Genomic DNA, 27,472 nt, shown 5'->3' with positions numbered 1-27,472 from the left:
TACTCCTTTGAGTATCGTCATGAACAACAACATAGAATTTGTATGAGTTTCTGATTTAGGTAAAATATTGCAAATTTCTGTTTGCTGTACACGTGTTTCAAGGAGTAACATATCGTCAACAGCACTAGATGGTTTTGGAGAGTTATTTAGTCATTTTTTATGTTTGAACTTGATGATAATACAGTTACAATGTACATGTTTGAATTTAATGTTTTACTTTGAAATATAATTGTGTCTTATCTGGGTTGGTGTTTAAATGAATAATGAACGATTTACTACCGTATTCCCGACTTGCGGACCAACATTTTGTCAACATTTATCTCCCTTTGGAACAGGCATCTATTCGGAACACGTAAGGTTTTCCATCTGATATCGACGATACTTTAGAAAATCTCGAAAGTCAAAAGGGAATTTCTCGTTCTACTGACCCTGCCACAAATTTTCTTTACCGGGATACAAATGAAAATCATCCTCATGTAACCTACCAACAAAATGAAACACCCTGTAAAGTTTAGAAACACCGTTGTGTTTGTCTGCTTGGGATTCCATTTTCATTCGAGTTACCTCTTTTTTCTGCACCCGAATCCGAACATCGATTAGAGAGACTTCGAAATTATACCTGCTCTTACGGGAAGTAACTCAGCTAAAACAGGATAAAATATGGCTGCATCCCGAGCTCCGCAAGTAGGGAATAGCAGGTAATTTCACGAATGCCAGCTTTATTTTTGCGAAGCCTCAAACCTTGCAAATACAACAAAATTAGAACCTCGCGAAATTTTTTTTCATGGAATTGCCAATTGGTACCGAGATAACCGATATAGATGCCATATAAAAAGGACTATCACTGTTTTGAATCCCATTTAAGTGCAATGTAAACAATACATTACTAATTTAGATGCGTTTTTATTGACATCGATAGTCCACTTTAATTGGAAAAGCCCAAATAAGTAATTGCATAATTTTACATTCGTTCTTGTAATGGCTGGCTAAACATTAAAGAAATATTAACAAAAAATATTTAAAAAAGAAGGAAAAAAAAATAATATAGATAAGCGTACTAAATTATGATGTTCGAAATCCGAGTAAAGTTTCAGTTCCCACGTTTACTATTTAACATATACTAACAAATAGTAACCAAGGGTCCCAGAATTCCAGGGGATATCAAAGGAATATAGTCCAAGGATAAAGGTCAGACAGGGAAACAGACACACACTACAACAAAAATGAAGTAACTAAAATAACACAAATGCATCTACGGAAACAAAAGTGAATGAACAACCATAATTCTAAAAAAAATTGGGAGCATTGCCCAGGTGCACAGTAGGATAAGCGTCCTCTTCTTTCTAGAAACAGTGAAAATATTTGATAGCGCAGATAGATATACCGTACCGTTCCACGAGTTCATGATGATGACAAGAAATATTTTGTAGTGATGACTTCAATATTATAGTAACGGCAAGCTTTGGCATAACGTATGAGTCTTGATATGAAAACTCCTTACACATGTGCATAAAGGATGCTGCAGTCAAAATTGATCTTTAACAGTAGGTCAAGCAAGATATGTCTCTGTAGTGTCCTTTATCTCAAATTCATTGTGAAAAATGCATCGTACAAATTCTCCGAAAGAAGGATTGTATAAACAGAATATATCTAAAAAGTGGAGATTGAGATCAAAGAATCTGGCTAAACGATGTTCCTTCTTTTGCTTCATAAGAATGATGGAATAGATCAGCAAGTAACGGGGCACAATTAATTTCTACTTGAATGCCACCTCCGGATAAATATGTTTACGATAAAAAAAAATACTAGCATTTTTACATCTTCCGTATTTTCCTATTATTTTTTTAGTCGAAGTTTCCACTGAATATGAAATTTTGAGAGATCAACAGTCGTGGTACTATTATATTCTGATAATAATTTAGCATTAAGAGTTTCCATAAGATCTTTCCGTTTCGAATTGGCTTGGTGGTACATTTCGCAGATCCAGATATGTAGCGTCTTTAGTAGAGAAACCAAAAAAGTTTAGAACGTATTTCTGGTTTTACAGTATTTCTTTTTTTTTTTTTTTTGAGAGTGTGGTAGCAGTATAGGTCTTATAAACTCAGATGTATAAGTTATACATTACAAAGATAAAAGTATTACGTGAAAGTCGAAATTTGAAACATTTTTTTCTGCCTCTCTACATGTTCTAACTTTAGTTGATGAATTGATTGCAAAACACACTTTCTAAATTGAATTTGTGCTATTTCACCCTGTTTTCCTGAGTTTATACACTTTACCCAAATTGTTGTAACATGATTCATGAACTGTCTTACCTGATAAAATTGTTAAGACACTGTAAAGAAGCAGTAAAATAATACATCCAATATATAAGTAGGTGTTTCTCATTTCTGATAACTATTCTGAAACGATAAACATCATCTTATAAAAACAGCAACCTTGTTATTCGGAACATACAAAAGGATCACACAAATAATGCCTAACTAGCTTACAGCTAATGGTTCAAAGATTGCAGTTAAAATCGTATACTGATAAACCATGAAAAACACCATTCCAGGTCTAAAGGTTTCATTTAAACAGTTTTTTTTTCCTGTATTTGCTGAATTGATCTATAATATGCATCTTTACAATCCTGTCGTCAAATACCTGCAGTTCTAGTTATTGATGAATGATCGTCATTAGTTATTCCTAGACTTAATTATAACTTTAAAATTACTTTTTTTAAAAATACTTATAGTCGTCAGCGTACCGATACATTATTGTTCTATTCATCAAATGGAATTATCAAATTTTGTAATATAAGGCACAAACTTATTAATTTTTTACGATATGTGGCGAAGAGTCGACAATTATACATTGATAAGGTTGCAGCATTTTTAATTAATATCAGGCATGCTAAGCCTCTGAGTTTTTAGTGTGGTTTTGTTACTTCTTGTATCGTTAGACATAACAAAAGCATTGTCTGAAAAGTAAGATTAATTTCGTATACCTCATATTCCATTATTAATACCATACATTTGATGTGAAAGAGTAATCAAGGGAACCAAGATTCTAGCGGAAATCAAAAGAATGTAATCCAGGAACAAAGTCCAGACATGGAAAAACAGACAAACACAATAAAGAACATAAAGAAACTGAAATAATACATACAAAGAAACAAAAGTAAATGAGCAACTCGGACTCCACTAAAAACTGGGTGCATGGACCAGGTGCACCGGTAGGGTTAGCGTCCTCTGCTTTTCTAAAAACATCCGCCGAGTAGCTCATAAAAAGTCAAGTCGGGGTAGACGAAACAAAAGAGGACAGGAAAACTATGACACTTTAATCTAGGGTTGTAACTTAGTACACGATGTATGGTAGTACGGGAAAGTTCATCTAGGTATCATGATGTAGGATAGAGGATCAAATTAATGATGCATGTCACAACAAATCAATATTATACAACGTCTCAGAATGTGACGACTCTATTCGCTACACTGCTCCATAAAATATAGCTTTCGCTGGCCGGGTCATTCCTCCTCGTAAGATTAAACTAGGGTTGTAACTTAGTACACAGTCGTCACATTCTGAGACGTTGTATAATATAAATTTGTTGTGAGAGCCAGCAAATGCTTCTAAGTATAGAAGGGTCTGAAAAGTTCCCAACGATGTTAAAAGTGTAAAATTTGCAAATTGATCGCTCCTTTTTATAGAAAAATCTTTTAAGTTATTCTGTGAGAAGGCTTATTATCGAAATCCATGAACATATTCTGTATTTATTTCTTATTTAAATAAAGATGATAGTCCTTTTCAGTTGTTTTAAGTCCATTTCACTTTACCATACGCTTCGTTCGCATCATCTCGCAATTCATGTAAACATAGTCTCCGCAACGTGAATAGAAGTAGGTGTCAAATATATCTTTTAAAAATACTCAAATTTTATTACATTTCACAAAAAATACTTCAAAGTTGTGAAATAAATAGGTCAAGTAAAATCAAAGGAAAATATGTTGTTAAAAAAAATCTGCTATCATCAGTACTGGGTTGTCAGGAAATATTGGATCTCTAATATATCTAAGAATGAATTTCAAACCATGAAACATTTTTTTAAAGTATTTTATATTTGTATCTGCTCCAATTATTGGGGTCAATTCCTCTAAAAGTGTGTACATGTGAAATGTCATCAAATATCGTCGATACGTACAGAACCCAATACAATCCAATAAGAATTAGATGTTCTTCACACAACAGACGTTTCTGTGGCAATCTATCTAGAAATCGGCTGACATTATAGTACGGGTCAACAATTTGTTGATTTAGGGGTGTGTACACGCTAAGATGAATTATTTTACCCTATCATTTTATTTTGAGAAAATGTTAGTCAAGCCTGTTTGTTTGGCGTTTAAAATATATAAAAACAGTCAAGCACAACAAGAGACGCTTCTTATTCATCTTATTTGTTTCCCTTATCGACTGTCCTGCCTTTACATTTCCAGAATAATTTTAACCCGCCTTTTCATTTAAAATTTCACCCTGGCCTCTCAACAATACAAAACATTTTGGTAACCTAATAACCATATTATAGAAAAAGGAATCTACTGTACTAATCACCGGCCTCACTTTTGTGCAGCGATATTTAATAAAGTAATAAATTAATTTAGATTTCAAACTCGAGGTAATCAAGTTTTCTTTTTAATTTGAAAGAATTATTTCAATTGTTTTCATTCCAGTTACTGACAACAATTACAATTCATATTTCTTTCGTATCCGATTTTTTTATGAACAGCTGATTTCTAGATTTAGCAATTGAATTGTGCCTTCAGTAGTTTAGTTTAGTATACAGTATTACGAGTACTAAGACATGAATTATTTAAGGACAATGCTTTTTTTCTCATGTATTCAGCGACAAAAATACTGAGCTAAGTTAAAACTAATTTGAATGTTCGTAACTGCAGTCACGAATATTGCGTTTATTTACTGGATTAAAGCGTTAGTAATACCCTAAAAAAAATACTAAAATGCTAACTTTCATTGAATTTTGTATAGTAGTTTCAGAGGAGAGGATTTTTGAAAGTAATAATATCAAAAACAGCAAAAAACGTCCAAAAAAGGTCAACATGGGTCAACATATTTTCACCAAAATTTGACCATAGATAGATTTCATCATGCTGAATATTTTACCTAATGTCAGAATTTGGCTAAACCTAACGGTTTTGGAGAGAAAATGCAAAAATCTGCTGTCTGACCCCCCTATGTTCTATTTTTAGTAACGGCAGTCATATTTTTCAACCGATCATAAGTCCAAACGGTCATTTTGTGCAGGATACTCTAAGGAACAATCGTTATAAGTTTCATGCAAATCTATTCAGTAGTTTCAGAGGAGAAGATGTTTGAAAAATTGTTAACGACGACGGACGCCAAGTGATGGCAATTACTCACATGGCCTATGGCTAAAAAGCATTAAGTGCAAAAAACATTCTATCTATAGTAAAGGAAAGAAGAAAGAGAGCAATCGTACAACACAGAAGAACTGAAAGAGTACTCGAGGGAATCAAGATTCTAGCGGCAATCAAAGAATGTAATTCAGGAACAAAGACTTCATATGGAAAACAGACAAACACAACAAAGAACATAAATTATAGAGTTAAATCCCAAAGTAGATGAAGATTAAGATTCCCCTGAATTATGTCGTAACAAAGACTTTGACACCAGGTAAGATTACGGTTACTGAAAGTTAGAACATAAGGTCTGAATATGATGAAAGTTAACATAATGGAGGTGTGCATGGAAATATTCCAGTTAAGGGAGACACTGATGATATACATGTAAATGACAATTCAAGTACTGTTTCAAATAGTACAGTTAAAAGGTTTTTTTAAGCATATTTTTGTACAAATTCACAAAATGCAGATTTTGCAGAAATCTGTGTAGGTGTGTATGGGTTAAATGATAAACAGTCTGTAAGAAATCAGACCAGAAGTTATGTTTTGTCGCAGATCTTTTAGAAAGATATCGTAAAACCTAAGAGAAGGGTAGAGTTGATATTAGACCAAGCGCAAGAGAACATTCTTGAAACTCTTGTGTAGCACGACCCGGGTCGCATAACTACTTACAGGGAGGAGTACAAGAACTTTTTCCCTATACATGATAGTTCGGTAGTATTTTTTAAGGTTCCTACTTTGGATTCTATTCTTGAACCCATGCTCAAACAAAATCATGGTCAAAAGGCTGTTAAATCTTGGGGCAATCACCGTCAATTGTTCATTCAACCACTCCGACAAATTGAAAAGTTGAGATACCAAGCACAGCTTTCCACTCGTATAGATTCCACACTTGATAAGGACATTGAAAAAGAAACTGTAGGTTAAACTGTCAAGAACCTGTTTACAAAGTCAACAAAAACTCTTGACCAAGCGGGTCGCACTGGGGCTTTATTCGCCGTAAGGTGGCAAGCCAAGATTATAGTGGATTAGCTTTAATTTAGGATGTTAGTACTATGTCAGTATCTTCCTTTAACAGATGGAGGACTTTTTTGTCTAAGCTTTAGAAACGCATCTGGAGAAAAGGAAAGAGTGTAAAGGTCATCTAAGTGATCCTGTACCAGAGTTTTCTACAAGGGAGATGAAATATGACGGTCGTGAAGAGTCAGCAGCATCATGTGCTAAGTTTCCATTTTCTTCAATTTCTAAACCGTAAGGACAAACAAGTGTGCCTTCAGGACGTTATTCAGGCTCGAATCAGGAGTTCACCTATAAGAAAGGGGACTTCAAGTCAGAGGTCAACAAGATTAAACAGGATAACCAGAAGAAAGATGGCAGATCTGGTAAGAGTTCTTGGACCTCCAAGAAGAATGACAGCTGAATCAAAGGCTAACAAAATTTCTTCAAAATTGGCAGAAAAAATCCACGACTCGGTGGATAATTTCGATTATTCTAACTGAAATTTCAAGACAATCTTCATTAGACAGGAAAAAAACTACTTTACTTTCTCAAACAAATTAGAATTTTTTTATGCAAGAAATCGATACTCTTTTGTAAAAAAGATGCAATAGAAAAGGTAAATTTTCCACAGACTGTAAACGGTTTTCACAGTCCAAAGAAGAACGGAAAATGAAAATGGTGACTGACCTAAAACCTCTAAACGGGTATTTCAAAAATATACATTTCATAGTGGACATAACGAGCAAAGTATTAAGTCTAGTAAAATCAAATGATTGTACAATAAATCTCGATCTGTCAGACACATGTCTAGATGCGTAAATTCGTCATAGGGAATATGCCACGTTTCAGGTTCAAAATCAAAGTTATCAATGGAAAGCAATGTGCTTTGGTCCAACGTTTGAATATTTACAAAAAATAGGATCCGCAGAGGCAGTATACTTAAGACGGAAAACATCAGATAATGATATTCTATCAATCAAAACATAAGTTGATCGAAGATCGAGAGAAATGTGTCAATCTACTCGTTGCACTAGGGTTCATAATAAACAAGGAGAAGTTCAGTATGATTCCGACACAGAAAATAACTTATAAAAGAATGGTAGACCGACGTTTAGTTTCTATCAAAGTCGATGTTATAGTTACGACAGATGCATCGATAAAAAGTTTTGGGCCTGTATTGGGACCAAACTTTTTTAAGAGGGATGGAATGCAGATCAGAAAAAATGCATATAAATTGTTTAGAGATGAAATCAATATATCTGACAATAAAACTGAATAACTACAGGGCAGGGTAGTTTTGCCCATATTAATATCAATGTGTTCAATACATCACTCATCAAAGGGGATTCGATCTCCAAACCGGTGTCTTCTGACATGGGAATTGTGGCCAATGGCTATTCCAAATGGTATATTTTTGAATAAATTATATAATAGCTTATATAATGGACAAGAAAAATATATATCAGCCGATCAGTTAAATCGTATCAAATTTGTTAACAATTTCCGTCCAATTGTCTGATCCAGAAAATACTGAAATACATCAGGCATTACTGTTGTCTGGTGATTTTGATAGCTCTTCAGTGGTCACGGAGAATTAGCTATCCACTAAAAACTGGGAGCATGGACCAGGTGCACAGGTAGGGTAAGCGTCCTTTGCTTTTCTAGAAATACCCGCCGAGTTTCTCCTAAAAAGTTCAGGGTAGACGAAAGAGAAGGAAAACTATGACACGTTGAACAAATCAGTTTTCATCGTGCAAATGATATACCGACACGATCCACGACTTCATGATGACGACCATAAAACGTGATGACTTCAATCTTGTGGCAACATAACCCTGTACCAGCAGCCTAATTGTAAGGTGTCCAGCGCGATACAAAAAGTAGTTACGGCAAGCTCTGGCATTACGTATGAGTTGTGATATGAAAACTCCATACGCAAGTGCTGATGAGATGTTTCCACAGATGAAAGGAAAGTTGACAATTCTGAATGAAAAGTCGTCACGTTTGTCGTAAAGTTTGGTCAATTGTTTTCCTTTACAATTGATCTCTAAGTGAAGGTCAAGATATGAGGGCTGTAGTATCCTTAGGACTATAATGTGGACAGTTTTGCCTCCAATTCGAAAATGTCCACAGGAAAAGCAACCATGAATTTCAAGATTGATCAAAGGAGTTTTTCAATCTCTAGGCCACCTCCAGTAAAATAACTTCCTGAATTGGATTCAGAGGTTGTGTTATAAGCTTTAGAACGTTCAACGTTTCATTGAAATTTGTTATATTACAAACAGTATTTCTGTTGGCAACAATTTGTAGGAGGTGTAGTGATTTGCAGAGTCTCAGAATGGATTAGGAATCAATGAAGGTAGAAGATAAAGATGTAACTTTCATAAAACATGGTTTACCTAAATAGGATTTTGGGATGAAAAGTGATGTTTGAAAATCTATTTAAAAATGACTAACAATTTACGACAGTGGTTGGAGGCGCCAGACAGTTGCATTTCTGGCCATTTAAGGGTCACATAAACTAGTAATGACAGTTAACATTTCAAGTTAGATTATTTGGACAGAGGCAGCAGATTGGGTTTCTAAATCAACTTTTGCTTGAGGAAGTTTGGTTCTCAAAAATATTACATGAATATTTCTTGACCTACATGTTTGTTCTGTTTTTTTTTTTTTTTCTTGTTTTTTGTTTTTTGTTTGTTTGTTTGTTTGTTTGTTTGTTTGTTTGTTTTTTTTTTTTTCAGAACAGTGAATGACCAATTGTATGTATATGGTACCTCTATATACCATTCTAATATTTTGGACATTTGATGTTATTGGTTGAAGGATTTTTTGTAATTGTACAACTTGTATGAAAACAACACCTACAGAGAAAATATACTTTGGAATCAATTGAAATTCTATTGTAAAAATAAAACAATTGTAATTTCAAAAGTATATTTAACATAGTTATTATAATATAGATTTTTTTCAATTTTAAGAAGAGATGTTATAATAATTGTCAGTGAAATATATTTCTAAAGGGTCCACTACCGCCGCAATAATAATTTTATGAATGTTATGATTTGAACGCTAATTTAAATCCAAATTGATTACCTGTATTTCCATATACATTTCCAGGTGATGGCGGATCGGATGTGGTGAATTCGGAATCACTCGGATGTTTTTAATTGCGATGAGTACACGCGTATAAGGTATAATACCACTATTAAGTGGAACCAGTCGTCTGAACATATCAGAAAGTAGTCCGTAAAAAACAAAGTAGTTCCTAGCACGCATTGTATATTTTTTTGTGATTTAGCCAGTATATGCAAACTGGGTATCATCTGAAAGCTTATCATGTCAGGTACACATTGAATACAACAGTTTTGAACTCTGATTTAGAGAATAATTTGTTAGAGTATAGATCTTAAGCCCATTGCTTTGTCAAATTTCTAAAAGGAAAGTAGTATTTTTAGTACCTGCCTACATTCACTTCATCATTCTTTCTTAGAAGCCATTAAAGGTATGCTGCAAATTTTATGAGAGAGTCTTTAAAGGGTCCCTCTATGATAAAACCTGTTAAAGTTCATTTTAACAAATTAAAAAAAAGATTGGGACCTTAATTCAACATAGAAAGTAATGGAACTTTTAATAATGGTTTTACATCTATGATTACCACCCGTGCAGTTCCGCGGGTGTTAAAAGAATAGGCCTGCAGCAGCGCTAAGCTTGTCGTAAAAGGCGACTAAATAGTGCTCAGAACCCTAGCCGGGGGTACCTGGTAACACAGAGTAACTGGGATGTGTGCCCCAGGTGGTTGAATGGGGTACCCCTGGCTTGTTACATGCTGGGGTTGTCAGGCTATAATACTCGCACCTTAAACAACCCTACTGTGGTATTCTCCCGGAGTATGAACCATAGGGCTCCGCCACAGGAGGCTAAATTGCCCGACCCTACCCACCTCTCCCTATTTCCAGTGTCGACCCCATTGTCCTTGTGTCCCATCCCTTTTTCATTTCATCATATTTTCATGTTCATTTTATCCTCAATTTCATGTTCATCGTCTGAATATAGCTGAAATATTGCTGCTCGGACGTTAAACCCCAACAAACAAACAAACAAACATCTATGATTACGATTATTATCACAAAGACAGAGGTGATTAGCCGAATGTTCCCAGTGTAAAATTTTTCGATACTGCACACTGTTAAATAAATTCTGTAATTTCACTCTCGGGCTTTTTTTCCGCCAAAACGTCACAACACGAATATCAATTATAATCAATTATAATATTATAATTATCCTATTAATATTGTTTTGTGAAACTATAATAATTATTTGTTTTACAATTTAGAAATAAACTTAACATTAACAATTATTATAAAATCCCCTCTTGAAATTCAAAAATTTCCATCTTATGAAAGTTCACTTGAATATGAGCCATTGCCCTGATTTCTATTCTGATATAAATCGACTGCTTTCTTTCCTTAAGGGGATGAGCTTCTTTTTTTTCAAATAACATTACACATCAAACCAACTTAAAGTGGTTGAAATTTATAATTAATAAATAAGTATTGAATTATTCTGAAATATCTCTTAAATTTTCTTAGCCATTGTTTTGATGTATTTACAACAATTGATTAGTCTTACTTCCTATCGTTATAACTCTCTTCTTATAACATTTATTATCCCTGTGTTTTCCAATCAAAGTTGAATCTATTCGTGATACATTTAGAAGGCCTAACAATAGCATTTACTTGTGAGCAGTTTTCAAGGCCGTGAGGCCTTTTATTTTGAAATGAATGAAAGCTTTATTTAGATCAATGAGTGTCAATGCTACATCACCTTTCAAAGATCCGATGTAGCAAAAACATTGTCTATCATATATGACAAATATGTTGTCGTACCAGCAGACAAAGCTCAAAACAACATTGTTTTTGTCTGCAAAACGTATTACATCCAGTGTTTATTATCTGAGGTAGACGTAGAAAATAATAGCAGTGATATGATCTATACTGCCATAGTGGAAAACCATAAATATCTTGTGGTCTCTCTACCAAAGACGATGATTGTGATTTTCCGTATATGTACTGGACCCACTGGACTCCACAAGAATCCATACAAACAACGTTACACAGCCGGATCTGAAAATGTACCACCAAAACTTTTTCAAAACTTTTAACTTCTATACCCACAGCTGTCAAAGAGGGTCTCCAGTCCTACCACAATACAAATATATCGTTCTTAGTAGAGATTCTTCATATTTTGTAAAAAATTATCCCAAATCAACTTCCAAATATACGGAAGAAGATGCTTTCAGAATTCCAATGGGATTAAATTATACTCCTCTACTTGCCGACATATTCCTTCACTCTTATGAGGCTGACTTTATAGCTGATCTGATCCGAAAGAAAGAACACCGTTTAGTTAGATACTTTAATCTCAGTTTCCGCTATTAAGATGACCTGTTATCGTTAAACAATCATAGCTTCGGGGATTTGATACATCGCATCTACCCAAAAGAAATTGAGATAAAGGATACTGCAGACACTGTGAAGTCAGCCTCATATCTTGACCTCGATGTTAAAGGAAAACAATTGACCACACTTTACGACAAACGTGATGACTTTTCATTCAGAATTGTCAAATTTCCTTTAATCTGTGGCAAAATCCCTTCAACACCTGCGTATGGAGTTTTTTCATATCACAACTGATGCGCCATACCAGAGCTTGCTGTAACTAGGCATATTTTTGTGTCGCGCTAGACTTTTACGCTCCTTGAACAAGGTTATATTGCAACAAGATTGAAGTCATCTCTACAGAAGTTTCATGGTCGTCATCATAAGCTCGTGGATCGTTACGGTGTATCCATCAGCACGATGAAAACTGATTTGTTCAACGTGTCATAGTTTTTCTTTCCTCTTTAGTCTACCCCGGACTTGACTTTTTATGAGCATGAGCAACTCGGCGGGTGTTTCCATAAAAGCAGAGGATGCTTACCCTACCTGTGCACCTGGTCCATGCTCCCAGTTTTCAGTCCAATTTGTTCATTTACTTTTGTTTCTTTGTATGTATTAATTCTAATTCTATGATTTTAGTTACTTTATGTTCTTTGTTGTGTTTGTTTAGTTTCCATGTCTTGTCTTTGTCCCTGGATTACATTCTTTTGATTCCCGCTAGAATCTTGGTTCCCTTGTCTACTCTTTCAATTAAGAAATAATTCATGGGAACTCTATTTTATCACTGTTTTACCACGGGCTGTACATTTATGTCGCATTGTTTTACCCCGAGCGATAGCTAGGGGTTAAATACCGACATAAATGGCCAGCCCGTGGTTAGACAGTGATAAAATAGAATTCCCGTGATTTATTTCGATTCTAATAGAACTAGTTCTTCATACTTTTGAATAGATCCTGTCTATGACGTTGTTCATATGTTTATCACTTATTTACCACGGCTGTGGTCTGAATAGCTTTGAAGCACGTCATATTAGAATTAACAAAATACCAGGAGAGTTAGCCCAAGCCTCATAATTTGCATACTATTAAAAAGCAATTATTGTTGCAATAAAACTGCTCGATAATTGCAAATCACGAGTCGATATATTTCGGTATCGCCCGCGTCATATGTCAAACGAAAAAAAAAATAAACATGAACAGATCGATAATAGTCAAATACTGCCAAACGAACTTTCAGAAGAAATATTTCTTGAAATATTTTTCTTGAAATAGTGAAAACATTTCTGTAAAACAAAGACGTACGAAATATTCATTATATAAATAACTCATCACTAAAAATACAAGAATCTACCTTTATTTCCTCTGTTAAGTACTTCATTGAAGTTGAATATGACCGAAAATCATTTATTACTTCCCTGTAACATATTTTTTTACTTTAAATTTTTAGAATCTTAATCTTTTAACTTAATTTTGTAGAATAAAATATCCTAAAGCGCAGCTGCATGTTGCATTTATTTTTGTCTTAAGACGTTTAAAAAAAATCTCTTTTTTTCAGCCAAATTCAATTTTGCAATTCAAATGACTTTTAATTTCTTTAGTATATACGAAAATGTTTTTATAGCGAATAAACTAGTTTACCTCAGGGGATAGAGTTTGTCGTTTATTGATTAAATTAGTATAACTACCGAAGTTAGTTCACCAAAGTTGCCTTTAATGGGTTGTCCTTAATTCAAGAAAAGTCTACTCCCAGCATATAATCATTTTATGAACAGTAAATTCGATTTTTTTTTTCAAAATATACTTAGAAAATTTCCATTAGACTTTAACAATAATGATCTCATTTTAATTTTATATATGTTTTGTTTTTCTTGCAGAGCTATTTAAATATTTCATAAAATTTCTATTCCCTTCCGTAAGTGGGTCTAATCACTTTTTAAGAATGCCTGAAATGTTAAGCGACTTTACCTAATGTAAAAGATAATTACATGTATTACTTTTGAAACAAAATCATGAATAATTTAACTTCGGAGACTTTTAAGTTTAACGAAGGGTAAAAGCTAAGTTATCGAACTGATAAAACTTAAGAAACAGTAATAAGGAATTATAGTCAAAAAGTGAAAGTCCGTATAACACGTGGCAATATCAAGGGAAAAACTGAATAGTTGGAAAGCACAGCAATGGTCAGAGACTTGGATCAGGAATTTCCGATTGAAAATATGAGTTTAACTAGGTTTTATAGCGAACTTAAACTCCCACTTCAATTACGGTTAATTATTTTTGGTTTATTACACTGCAAACGGGCAACATAAAATTGCATCCCGTCAAAATTGGTTAAATCACTAGTCAAAACAGTACAAATGATGTGAACAATATAAGTGAATATTAAAAAAAAACTAAATATATTCTAAACAAAATTCAACGACAAAGACAACAACTTCAAAGAAAGTCTCGAAATTTGTCGGAAAGACGCGTCAAGTTTAAGATTAAAATAAAAAGATTTCAGGTAAAAATTACAGACATTAAATACGTTCCACCATCTATAAACTGTGTGTTATAAACAGAATATTTCTCGATAAGATATAGAGATGAGACGTATCTTAAGATAACGTTTGGCAAAAAGCCTAAAAAGAGAAGGGTACAATTTATACCCATCGGAATGTTGATAATTTGTTGAAAAAGTAACTTTCCAAAAGTGACAAATATATTGTCTATTGAAGAGGAACTCTACAATGCAGTTTACTTATTGCTCTCTATAGCAGGTCTTTCTGCATTTTGTTTTGTTTGTTGAAATGTGTAGAATTGTAGCATAAAACAACAAAGAAGAAAGTTTGGTAAGGATCCCTTTCGGCCTCATAACTTGGGCATTTTTGAAAATTTGATTAACGCTGAAATCTATGAAGTAGAAGTATAGTAAAATGATCGGAAACACTAAAAATAACCTTTAATTTTTAACATTTCTGCAATTTTTAAGATGATTTTTGTATAGAACGGAAGTGGCCACATATCTATTGACTCAAGATATTTTACACGAGTTGTAACTGACACTTATACATCAGAGTTAACACGCATGTGGCCATTGTTAAAAGAATGAAAAACTGCACAAAATTTGATGTTTTCCAGCCTTTTTAACTGATTTCCCTAATCTCAGCCAAGTTTGAAGGGTATGTATTACCGTATATGTTCAAAGTATTGCCATAAATCAGTCAAATCAAACACATTAAAATGCTGAAGAAACAACATCAAATTTTTCTTTATTTAGACTTTGTTTTTGAGGCCAAATTTTGCCCTTACCGAACCAACTTCTTTGGAAAAAGTACCACTCTTGCAGTTCAATGCTTTGCGGGTGGTTAATTGAAGACGGAGTTTCATTTTATCGTGGGGTAAGATATTACGTATTATTGAAAAGTCAAAATTTTAATTGAATTAATTTCAGTAAAGCAGATGAATTAATTTTAGTAAAGCAGAGAAATTTAAGATTATAAAAAAAGAAACTTGAAATCATTTTGATAGTATAATTTGACTATTTGCACCATCAGAATCAATGAAAACAGAAAAGATTTTCCATACCATGCTGGACCATTACAATTTCATTAGAATGCACTGAAAATGAACATTTCAAGGACAGATCTCGATTTTCTAACATTCTATTTAAAAAATTCTGAGCGAATCCAGTGATGCAGAGATCAAATAATGGTCTTTTCAAATAAATAAAGCATCCTCGAGTGAAATCATATTGTCAGATCGGTGAGGTTTTGGCATGCATATTTTTGATTTATACAAACACTTACGCTTAACAGTATTTTTGTTGTCCCTTTACTGAGAACAAAGCCTCGGTCAGCCGCACAGATAAAAGATGATCGTTTTATGGATATTTGTAAGAATTTTTGTGTAGTTTTGAAATCAAAATGAAATACTCGGACTTCTCACTTTCGGGATATTAAACGAGACAATAAGGGCGTGGGGTTATAGAGGATTTCATCCTTGTCGAACGTACATCGTTTTTATGTAGAATTACCGGTTTTTTTTTATATCTTTAGTTATGAAGCATTCGTAGTAATGCGTTTTACATACACAAACAATGCTGTCAGAGGATTTGTTACCTGAACATATTTCTCATGATGGGAAAAGAGATCTATCTTTGAATACTGACTTATGTCAATCATTCATGCAGTGTTTGAGGTGGTGAATGCCAAGATGTACAAAAACCTAACTGCTTCTGACAATGATTCTAGTTCTTATTTTATAAATGTTCAGATTACCAGTGATGATATGACAATGGGGTATTAAACAATAGGAGATTTGGAACACCAACAAGTTACATGTAGCAGGTTTTCGAGATACGCTTCTATGTTTAAGTCATTCAATCTTTGAATGACAACCTCCGAGTCAACCTCGTAAAAAGTCAAGCCCGGGGTAAACGAAAGAAGAAAGGCAAATTAAGACACGTTGAACAAATCAGTTTTCATGGTGCAGATGGATACACCGTTATGATCCACGAGTTCATGATAACGACCATGAAACTTCTGTCGTGATGACTTCAATCTTGTAGCAAAATAACCCTGTTCCAAGAGCCTAATTGTAAGAAGTAATCAAAAGAATGTAATCCAGAGACGATGACCAGATTTTGGAAAAGACATACAACAAAGAACATGTAATAACCAAAATAATACATACAAAGTAACAAAAGTAAATGAGCAATTTGGACTTCACTAAAAACTTGGAGCATATACCAGATGCACCGGTTGGGTAAGCGCCCTCTGATTTTGTAGAAACACCCGCCGAGTTAATTTGCTCATAATATGTCAAGTCCGGAATAAACGAAAGAGGAAAAGCAATCTAAAACACGTTGAACAAATCAGTTTTCAAGTTTGAGTATCCAACATTGGGACGCGTGGGGTATGTGAGCACGCTCACTAAGGTTCTTTAATGAATTAAGTAACTATCATAGGATGTAAAGAAAAATCAATCAATCAATCAATCGTATATATTTACATCTGCATCTTCTAAAAACATTCATAAAAATCTGATATGCAATTCTTAAACGGTATTTCATATTAATATATGCATATGCATTTTCCATTTTTTCTTTTCTTTTTGTCTTCAATAATTACTATTAATCATGATTTGATTCTTGCATTTATCTGACAAATAGTATATCTGCGGAAGACTTCAGGTAGAGCATACCTATTACACGGAACATTCTTGCAAAATTATCAGACATATATATCTTCTCGTAACTAAAAGTGCTTGAAATTATGTACAAATAATATATTTAAATTACTTCATATTATTTTTTACATAACAATAAGAATGGTAAAATTCAAAACAATACTTTCAAGGAGAGACAATTGGCGGGAAAACGCTCTATTGAATTATATAAGGAATTTTCTTTTTTTATATTGCAAGAATATGAGTTCGAGGACCAAAAGTTTCGTTTTGAAATATGAAAGAATGCAAATTAGTGATCTTTGTATAAAATTGTAAGAAAATGTTTCTAACATTAATTTAGAAATTTGCAAAACTCCTTAAAGAATCATTATAAAATGTAGTAAAATATTGGTTCCCTAAAGCTCAATTATCTCAAAATTAAGTTCGGGGTCCTATGTGTTTTTTTTACATTCTGAAGCATGTTCATTTAGAGTCATGCATTTTGAAAAAAAAATAGGAAAGTTTGCCTTCAAGAAATATATGGTACGATCTACCTTAAGATTCAAGCCGTGGATAAAAGTTAAGCTTTTATTGTAAACGGTATGCTTTAATTATTTTGGTTGCATATAAATTAAACTTATAATACTATTTTCTGAACACGCAAGTCGACTATGTAAATACTTTGCTCTTAATGTATAGGAATGAGACAACGAATGAGCACACCAATAGCAATTTTACTCCAGTAATAAAACTAATACTTGTTATCCCTAAAGTTAGTTATGCAAAATATATCGGAAATATAGACAATTTTCGTGACTAAATCATCCATCAACATTATTGGGAGAGAGGGATGTATCTATTTAAAAAAATCGAACAATATTTCCTTATGCTAAATAAGGGTAACAACAAAATTACCGAACACAAATCCGATCCATAATCAAGTTAAGGCCAAAATTAATCTGACATAATAAAAACAAAACTAAAATCAAGCAATTTTTTTATGAATTAGGGAACAGTAAGTCTAAAGTTTACCAAAAGAGAGATAACTTTAAGTCATATCAAGTTACAATTAATCAACCGCAAATCGTATTAACAAAAAAAATCATTTTCAGCATAATCAGCATTATACATCTGTCTTATTCTTAGTCCAGAGTTCATAGTAGTTGAATAATACGTATTGCGTCAAGTAGAAGTTAATAGCTTGTGAAGAAATTGGATTTCTTATGTTGAATACATTTCAAATGAGTTTTTTGCATGATTTTGTAACTAAAACAAATTTAGTCAATGTATCATCACTTCTTTTCTTCACTCGCTAAAATTTTTATCAACTCTCACGTAAGAAATCTTGAACCGTCAGCTGGAACTCGTGCAAGAACAAATCACATTTGTAATTTTGTGGTGCCAGTTTTTTTCTTTGTTTCATGGTTTTATCGAATCGGGTAATATTCAAATTCACAACAAGACGTTAAATTTCAATTGACAATTTTATTTACAAATAACAACAAAACCAAAAAAAAATTATCCCCAAGAATCAAAGTACCTACAGGGAATCACATTTCAAGAGCAGCTCAGTGCACGTGTTTTTCAGAGAAAAAAAAACAAGGGATAAATGCTAAAAAATCATTATGTAACACAAGCTATGTATTGTATTTTTCATATTCATATGGAATATACTTGGTTGTATTCTTAACTGTTGTTTTTCCTATGCTTTTTGTAATTTGATACGACTTGGCGTTGTCTCTCTTTTTGTAGACTTTAAATTAGTCTGCTTTTAATGATCAAACAGTTGTTTGTTTTAGCATAAGAAAATATTGCTACAAGAGTGTTTAATACATGTACATACATGTATATATATATATATATATATATTTAAGGCACTGAAGAAGGTCATTTGTTGACTGAAAATATATATATATATATCATTACTATATAAGTAATTACAATTATAGGTCTATATGATGAAATGTATAATTATAATTATTCATTCCAATCTGTCTTCTCTTAGGGAATAATTCACATTGAAAATCCTAGAGTTTCCATTGTAATTTATCATCATTTATAGAGTTATCCACCTTAATTTTGAATTCTGTGGAACATTCAATGTAAGTTTTATTTCCAATGAACAAGGGTTATATGAAAAACCACATGTTACTTTCTGTTTACTATGACATTTTGAACAAATTAAATATCCAAAAAAAATATGTAGGCTTTCGAACCATGAATCACAATTTCTTTTTCCTCTTTCGACTACCCCGGAGTTGACTTTTTATGAACAACTTGGCGGGTGTTTCTAGAAAAGCAGAGGACACTTACCCTACCGGTGCACCTGGTCCATGCTCCCAGTTTTTAGTGGAGTCCGAGTTGCTCATTTTGTCATTTTGTATGTATGATTTTAGTTACTTTATGTTCTTTGTTGTGTATGTCTGTTTTCCATGTCTGGTCTTTGTCCCTGGTTTACAATCTTTTGATTACCACTTGGTTCCCTTGATTACTCTTTGTTACATGTATATGGTACTTTCTTTGTTAGGAAATTTAGGGTTGTTTGTCTGGTTTTTATCTATAGACTAAATGAACTAGACTGTCATCCAATGTGGCTAAGTTTTAGCTCAGATGAGACTTTGTGGTGCTATTTTGTATATTTTATCAATCGTTCATTTTTTCGAAATTGCTCATATCTTATACCCGCACCTCTTCTTTTTAATGGTAATTATCTCAGTAGACATTCTACATGTATAATGAACCCCGTTACTATTAAAAACTGTGAATCATACTCAGCAACATACCACTTTTCTTTTTCTGCAGAATAAAATTCAGCGGAGACAATGCTTGTTCTTCTTAACCAAGGCAGCAAAGTAGCTGAGAATCGGCAAATAATACTGGAGCGGTAGTAGCGAGATCATTCAAATACGTTAAAATCCAGAAACATGGCCTGAGAATGAATACAACAAAAAAGATGATCTACAAAAACGATGTAGCGAACCCCAATAAAATAGATTACATATAAAAATTGCATATACGAAAACAAGATGTCACACAAAAGACAAATGCTTAAGCAAAATGAAGTGCTACCAAATAAATCAACATTGACATTGGGCGCTCTGGGAGGGTAACCATATTATGCTCCGCCAGTGGCACCTGTCATACTGCAAGTGATTATAATCCTGTAAAAGTCAAGTAAAAACTGGGAGCATGAACAAGGTGTAATTTAGCTATTTAATTATTCCATGTATTGTCGTCCCTTGTTTTGTATAAAATATCCTCTTCTATTTGTGATAATATTTTGTTTTCGGTCTATGTCTATTGATGACGCTGTTGAGACAATATTCCTAAAATGCTTACTTCACATCCAGTCAAGTCTTTATTTAAAAAAATCAGCGGTTCATGGTGCTATCCGTAATATAACTGTTTATATGATTTTTTATATAGATGTCTCCTTGCTTTAAGTCCATTTAAGGTAAATAAATGTATTCCTTTATTAAATATCGTTATAATTAAAATAACCTTCCTTTTACAACCACAGCTTTTCCCCAGAATATTGTCATTTAGGCGTAATGAGCAGTTATGTAAATAATGATGGAAGAAATCATTTAATAACCACAAGACAGAAAGGACAAACATAAAAGACTCTTCTACAAGGTCATCATCTTGCGTTTCCGTCTGTGTTCTGTACATATTGTTGAAGAAATTTTTATTTGCGATAACCTTTGTGTGTTTGTGTGTATGTGTGTGTGTGTGTGTGTGTGGTTCTATCAAACTAATATTTCAAATTATAAAATAATCATAAAATGTGCATTATTTTTTTTTTATCAAACCACGAAAATTGGTGCCAACAAATTGAAATACCTTCAAAATATGACATAGTCATGACCTTATAATCTAGATGAAAATGATTTAAGCAACTCACTGTTGTTCTAGAAAAAAAGCAGTGTGTGCGTGGTCGTTCTCCGATAGACTTGTTGAAAGATCGCAGTCTGGGCCCAGTTGTTCAAAACTGTCGTTATATTTAATCATGATTAGCCTTAACGAGTCGTTAAAAATATAATTACATGTTAGTTAACGCTTGTGTTAAAATGTGTTGCACAAAAATATTTAACGACTGTGTTAGCTAGTGTTAAGTAGCACTCCAGCTAAGAATCATGCAAAATGTGATTCATAGGTAAAAAGCCTATATATATTTTTTTTATATATATATTTTGTTTGAATTGCCATAGTAAACAGAAATTCACATTCAGTTTTTCATATATCCCATGTTCTTAGGAGATAAAAATTATATAGAATGCACTGTAGATTTCAAAATTAAGGGAGATAACTCCGTAAATGCCACTCAAATGCAATAGAATCTATTGTTGATTATCTCCTAAGAGCAGGCTGATTTGAATGAATAATTACAAATTTCATAGTATAGACCCATAAAACAACTTAATTACAAAAATAAAAATATGTAGTCTTTTTGGGGGTGTATCACATTTTTAAGATTTTGCATGATTCTTACCAAGACTGCTACTTAAAATAATACCCATCATCCTATGCAAAAAGTCCGTGAATATGTATGCTCTCTATTATCTTCTGCATAAATATGGCTGAACAAGGTACTTCTAAAGACCTACATGATGCACCAAGAAGGCTTCCAAGGGGCAGAAGGACAAATTTCTCTCTTGAGGAGACAACTATTATAACAGAAAGAGTGATTAGTGAGATAGAACTTCTTATGGGAAGGCACAACAACAGTGTAACTACACAAATGAAGAATAATACGTGGCAAAAGATCACTGATGAGGTGAATGCAGTTGGAATTTGCTTCAGGTTTGTAAGTGAGGTCAGAAACAAATACCGTAACTTACAGAGGGGCGCCAAAGAGAATTTTTCAGTTTCTAGAAGCAAATGCAGAGGACTGGAGGTGGACCACCACCCCCAGTTACTACATTAGCAGAGGAGATGATCAGCAGCAGCCTCGGAGACACAGCATCTTTCAGTGGTGTAGAAGGAGGCTGAGAAACAAATACTGTAATAAGCGGTGAGTACACCATTAATCCTTAATTACAAACTTTTATTGTATAAATTAAGATTGCACATAGTTAGATGAACAAACTTGAAAATATATTCGTGCTTACCTGGGAATATATTTCTTGACCCAAAAACATTGTTATTGTCATAGTTGTATCTCCAAATTATCTAACCAAGTACAAAACACAGCACAAAATTAATAACAAGTGGTAAATCTGTACTTTGGGAAGATAATTGGATGCTTGAATTGTTTTCTCTTCAGTGTTCTTCGGATGACAGAGGGAAAGGGTGGGGGAAGGGCAATTCTGACAAACTTGAACTAAAGTCTATTCCACATAAATGCATTTTAATGTACTGTACAATTTTGAGTTGTCTATCTTTGTCTTTAGAACTCATAGAGAAGGAGCTGGAATTTAAAAAAAAATCTACCTTTTTTTGGCTGAGATATTTTTATTCATTCACGGAAAAAAAAATCCATACTTATGTTTACTTCAGTTTTATAATCTTGTAAATCTATTGCAAGTCTGTGGCATGTGTGATAAAAAAAGTAATATTTGAACAAATAAGCATTAGATCATATGAATTGAAATTATAATTTAATACAAGTACTAAATTCGTGTTTAGAGGTCCCGTGTTCTCAAGGCTAATGACTGTTTCAAAAAAGGAAGTGTTTTCTATTTACCAAAGTGTTGACCGTGCCAAGATATATTTTATTTTCTCTTTATCCAGGCGCGGATCCAAGGACTGGCGTACCGTGCGTACGCCCCCCCCCAAAAAAAATCGGTAAAAAAAAAATTCACCACTAGTTTCACCCCATATTTTTTGCCTTGCTTTGCACGGCATTTAATTCAATTAACGCCCCTCTAAATACAAACACTGGATCCGCCCCTGTTATCATCCATGTGTTAGAAATTTTATGAGGGGTTTTCTATCTTGTGTTTTTTTAAATATTTTTTCTTGCTTCTACATTCTTAGTGCAATGCAAATTAATGAAGGAAAATAATGTTGTTATAGATCCTATTTCACACCCTGAACATGAACCTGAGCATGAAAAGAATGACTTAACCGCTACTGCTTGCTGAGAGGATTTGGGCCACTAGACTCGAAGCAATTGACAGGAGTAATTCAGACCTGAACCAGGTAGAAGAAGCGTCAGGTACTGCTGACACTCTATCTACCAGTGCAGCAGTATCTCAAATGCAAAGGTATCTTTTCTCATGAATCTTACAGATTTGATAGCAAATGAAAATTCAATTTAAAGTAACTACTATACACACAGTACATACTGCCATATTTTGAAACATTGTTTTTTCTTTATTGAACTTGAATGGAGACATTATGCTTATTACTTATGAAATATCTGTTCATCATGATTCTATGTCTTTGTGATGTATTCAATCATTGGGTTAGAGTGATAGAATATTTTCCTCTACAATATATTTGCAGTTTACATAGCTTAGAGGTAGCCAATTCATTGACATCAAAACCCAAGGGGAAACTGAGGGCAGAGGATGTGTATGCTTGGGAGATTCTTGCATGCCAAAGTGCTGTAGAGAAAAACAAAACACAAGTGGATGTTTATGACCGAATACTGAGAAACATGGACAAAAATGATACAGAATCAATGTTGGCTGTTCTAATGGGAAATTAGTTTGATGTTATTGTTGCGTTTTTCAATGTTTGTTTTCAAGAATTCTCATTTCTTTGCCATTTCAGGTTGTTTTGTTTTTAAATAAGGCAGCAACCATTTTTTTTTCGGGAGAGGGGTGGGCTATATGGAATTGGAAACAATTTGTTTCCAAATATTTAAGAAAAACCATATATCTGGAAAAAATGTTTTCCACTATTTAATGTTACGAGAAACGTAAAATGCTTTACATGACTTGTATAATGTCATATCAATTATTAAAATCACTTTTTGTAATCATTGATATCATATGTGAGTGTAGAACAATCTACATTGATGTTCTTCATTGCACACTTAACTTGAATATTTAAAATTTGTCACTAGATTTAACTTCGTATTGATGTGTTTATTCGATGTATCCTATGTAAACTAGGACTAAAAAATCATACATACATGTACAGAGAAAATTTGAATTTTCAATTTACACGCTTATCTAAAAATTAAGGCAACAAAAATGTGTGGATATTCTTTAAATCCTTAGTACATAAAATAAAATAATATAACTTTCATTCATTTCAGTAAATTAAAAAAAATATAAGAACAACTGCCTAAAATAGCTGTCGAGCCGTAGCTCTTAAAGTCATATTATTATTTTATTTTATTTTTAATTATTTATTTTTTTCATTTAATTTTTATTTTATTTTGGTCCTCAAAAAAAAACGAATTCTATTTTTGTTTCCGTTTTTTTTTCTGTAGCTGCGGAACTGTAGCTCTATTTAAGGTTCTTTTGTGAACCATAGAAAACGCTATATGAAGCAAAAAACAGTTTCAAGATAGCTTAATCGAAAGTTTTGTTACAGGGTAAATCCGAAGCTCTAAAGTCCGCAAAAGATTACCTTAAGAGCTAAAGAAAAATGGCACAAATAAGAGATCCTATTAGTTTTTTTTCTTCAATACTATTGCTGCTATAGACGGTTGTCTAGGAGTAAATCATAGAAAAATATATCACTACACTCGCCCGCTCAAATTTATTATAGAGTGTATAAAATATGACAAAATCCGTACCACATGCATAATCACCCTTGTCCTAAAGGCCCTTGATCAGATAATGGTATACCGGAATGATAAAGCACGTGAGACGAAAACTACTTCCGCTGTTCTGTGTATCATTTTGTTTTTGGACCAGCTGCAGCCTGTACTGTGGTGTAAGGATTTCATCGTCATTCATTGAAGACCCGTATGTGGCCTTGAGCTGACAGTGTTCATCCCGGGTGGGTTGTTGCCTTTTTGACGTATTCAACATATCAATTCGCGTTATATCATGTATTATATAGCGCAATGGACATATATATGGTCTTCATCAAATCGTTCAGACTAGAAACCTGTAAGACATATATGTACATGTATATAATTAGATTCATACGTTCCTGTGCACCTGGTCCGTGCTCCCAGTTTTTAGTGGAGTCTGAGTTGCTCATTTGCTTTTTTTACTTTGTATGTATGATTTTAGTTACTTCATGTTCTTTGTTGTGTATGTCTGTTTTCCATGTCTGGTCTTTGTCCATGGATTACATACTTTTGATTTCCGCTATAATCTTGGTTCCCTTGATTATTCTTCCTGTCTAGACATGCAGTTTGTTTTTTAAGTAACACTCCAGCTAAGAATCATGCAAAATGTAATTCATATGTAAAAAGTCTGCATATTTTTATTTTTGATATTTTGTTTAAATGGCCATAGTAAACAGAAATTAACATTCAGTTTTTCATATAACCTGTGTTCTCAGGAGATAAAAAATATATAGCATGCGCTGTAGATTTCAAAATTAAGGAAGATAACTCTGTAAATGACACTCTCAAATACAATATACAATAGAATCGATTGAATTTTCAATGTAGTTTATATCCTAAGAGCAGGCAGATTTGAATGAAAAATTACACATTTCATAGTATAGACCCATAAAACATCTTAATTACAAAAATAAAAATATGAAGCCTTTTTTTGGGGGGTGTATCACAATTTTCAGATTTTGCATGATTCTTAAAAAGACAGCTACTTACAAGTAGTGGGATTTCAGTAAACTGATGTGTTCAATATCATGCCTTTATTGTTGTTAATATTGTATGTTTACCCTCTCAATTTCTAGAAAGGAAACATCTAAACATTGTATTTTCGGCAAAAAAAGATGACAGCTTTCTGTCCACATAATTGTTCTATTTGCCCCTGAACCATTTTCAGACATCTTCGCTCGTAAGTCTGTTTAATCGAAGTAATGTCTTGTGCGTTTAATTTATCATGAATCTAATTCGATCCTGGTTTTGAAATATAATATTTAAAAAGTGATAAATTTCTGCGGTTCGAAATTACTTCCTTGTCTGACTATGTAATTTCAAATAAAAACAGTAAGATTACAATATTTTAATAAGCCTTCTCTAGATCTTAAATTGTCTTTTTGGTTTAATCATTTTTCCTTTTCTTTCCTTTTGTTTCTTTGGGGCATCTGATGACTTGGATATCATTGAAGCAAGCATTTAAAACGTTAACAATTTTAATTGAAGCATAAGATTATAACCCAAATTTAAATGAACATTTTTTTTAATACTTGCATTTTCTATTTTATTTTTATTTTTCTCAAAAAATATTATGTCACATTCATACATGTACGTCTCTGCTTGTAGTACAAACCTTAAAATTTGTTTAATGGCGTTCCAATTTTATGAATATTTACTATAATTGCGTTAACTTATAGTTGTGGGAATTTTGTAATAACACAAGACTGATATTTGTTGCCATGAAATAAAAGTTTTGGTGTTGAGTAATAATGTCTCACACAACATTTATTCTATAATAGTGGATGATGTTTTATGTGTTCAACCTGAGAAAATGCATGCCTTTTGTCGTCAATCTTTGAATACTGAATGTCAAAATGTTTTTAAAAAATGTGTGACTAATCGAATTGCGTGTATGTATCTCAGTCTATCTGAACGCCATTTCTGTATATGCTAACAACTATTATTTCGACACTCCTGGCTTATTTTTTCATGTGAATCTCATTTTCAAATGAAACCCGCTAGAAAAATATGAAAATAAAGATTGATTTGACATCTTTGCTATTAACGTTCCTCCTTGGTAGTCCTTAATTACCCCTATCATGTGTATTCATAATTTTATTTAGTAGCAGTCTTCTTAATCTTTAATTTTCCTTGTTTATCATGCTTTCGGGGTCTTTTTTCTGGTTTATTTGAAGAGCTTAAGAGAGTCATTTAAGCCTCAATCGCTAAACTGACGCTTGACTGTGCTAATTGTGATTTTATTTTAAATGTCTCATGAACGTTTTCTGCAATCATCTGTTTAACGGTAAATGGCTCACCCTAATTGGGGTCCTTCACGCCCCACATCCTAAACTAAATCATCAAAAATTTGCTCTTGCCTTTTTGTTTTTTGTTTAGTTTTTTCTTTATATTTCTGTTTAGTTTTGTTTTGTTTTATTTACATGAAAATTAGCCCTCTGTAAACCTGTAACAGTTGACACTAGATTCATCAATCCTCTCACAGACAACATCAACAGACTAAGAGTGCCCTAAACCGGACATCTGATACACAGTGGAATGTTTACAATTATGTAATGAGAGAAATTTTCCTGATTTATACTGATAAGTACCCTTGATAATTAGCCATAGAAAACCCAAATGTGTCATTCGAAACTCCCTTTCGATCTCTAAATTGACGATATGAGAGTATTATAAGCAAACATATGATATTTCTGGTCTCAGGATTATATAATCTATGCAGTGATTTACTGTTCTTGGATAAAATTATTTTGCCTGGTCTTATACAA

General features: G+C 33.1%; 1 pseudogene; it reads left to right on the top strand.

The window, feature by feature from the left end:
- The first annotated feature begins 5,639 nt into the window (after nt 1–5,639).
- Nucleotides 5,640–6,675, top strand: LOC148627884 (uncharacterized; annotated as a pseudogene).
- The last annotated feature ends 20,797 nt before the right edge of the window (nt 6,676–27,472 follow it).

The sequence above is a fragment of the Perna viridis genome, chromosome 1 (assembly GCF_037379345.1).
Source record: "Perna viridis isolate PV_CMFRI_1.1 ecotype Kerala chromosome 1, ASM3737934v1, whole genome shotgun sequence".
In the NCBI taxonomy this organism is placed as follows: Eukaryota; Metazoa; Mollusca; class Bivalvia; order Mytilida; family Mytilidae; genus Perna; species Perna viridis.
The sequence above is the reverse complement of the archived record's forward strand: the minus strand, read 5'-3'. Positions and strand labels throughout refer to the sequence as shown.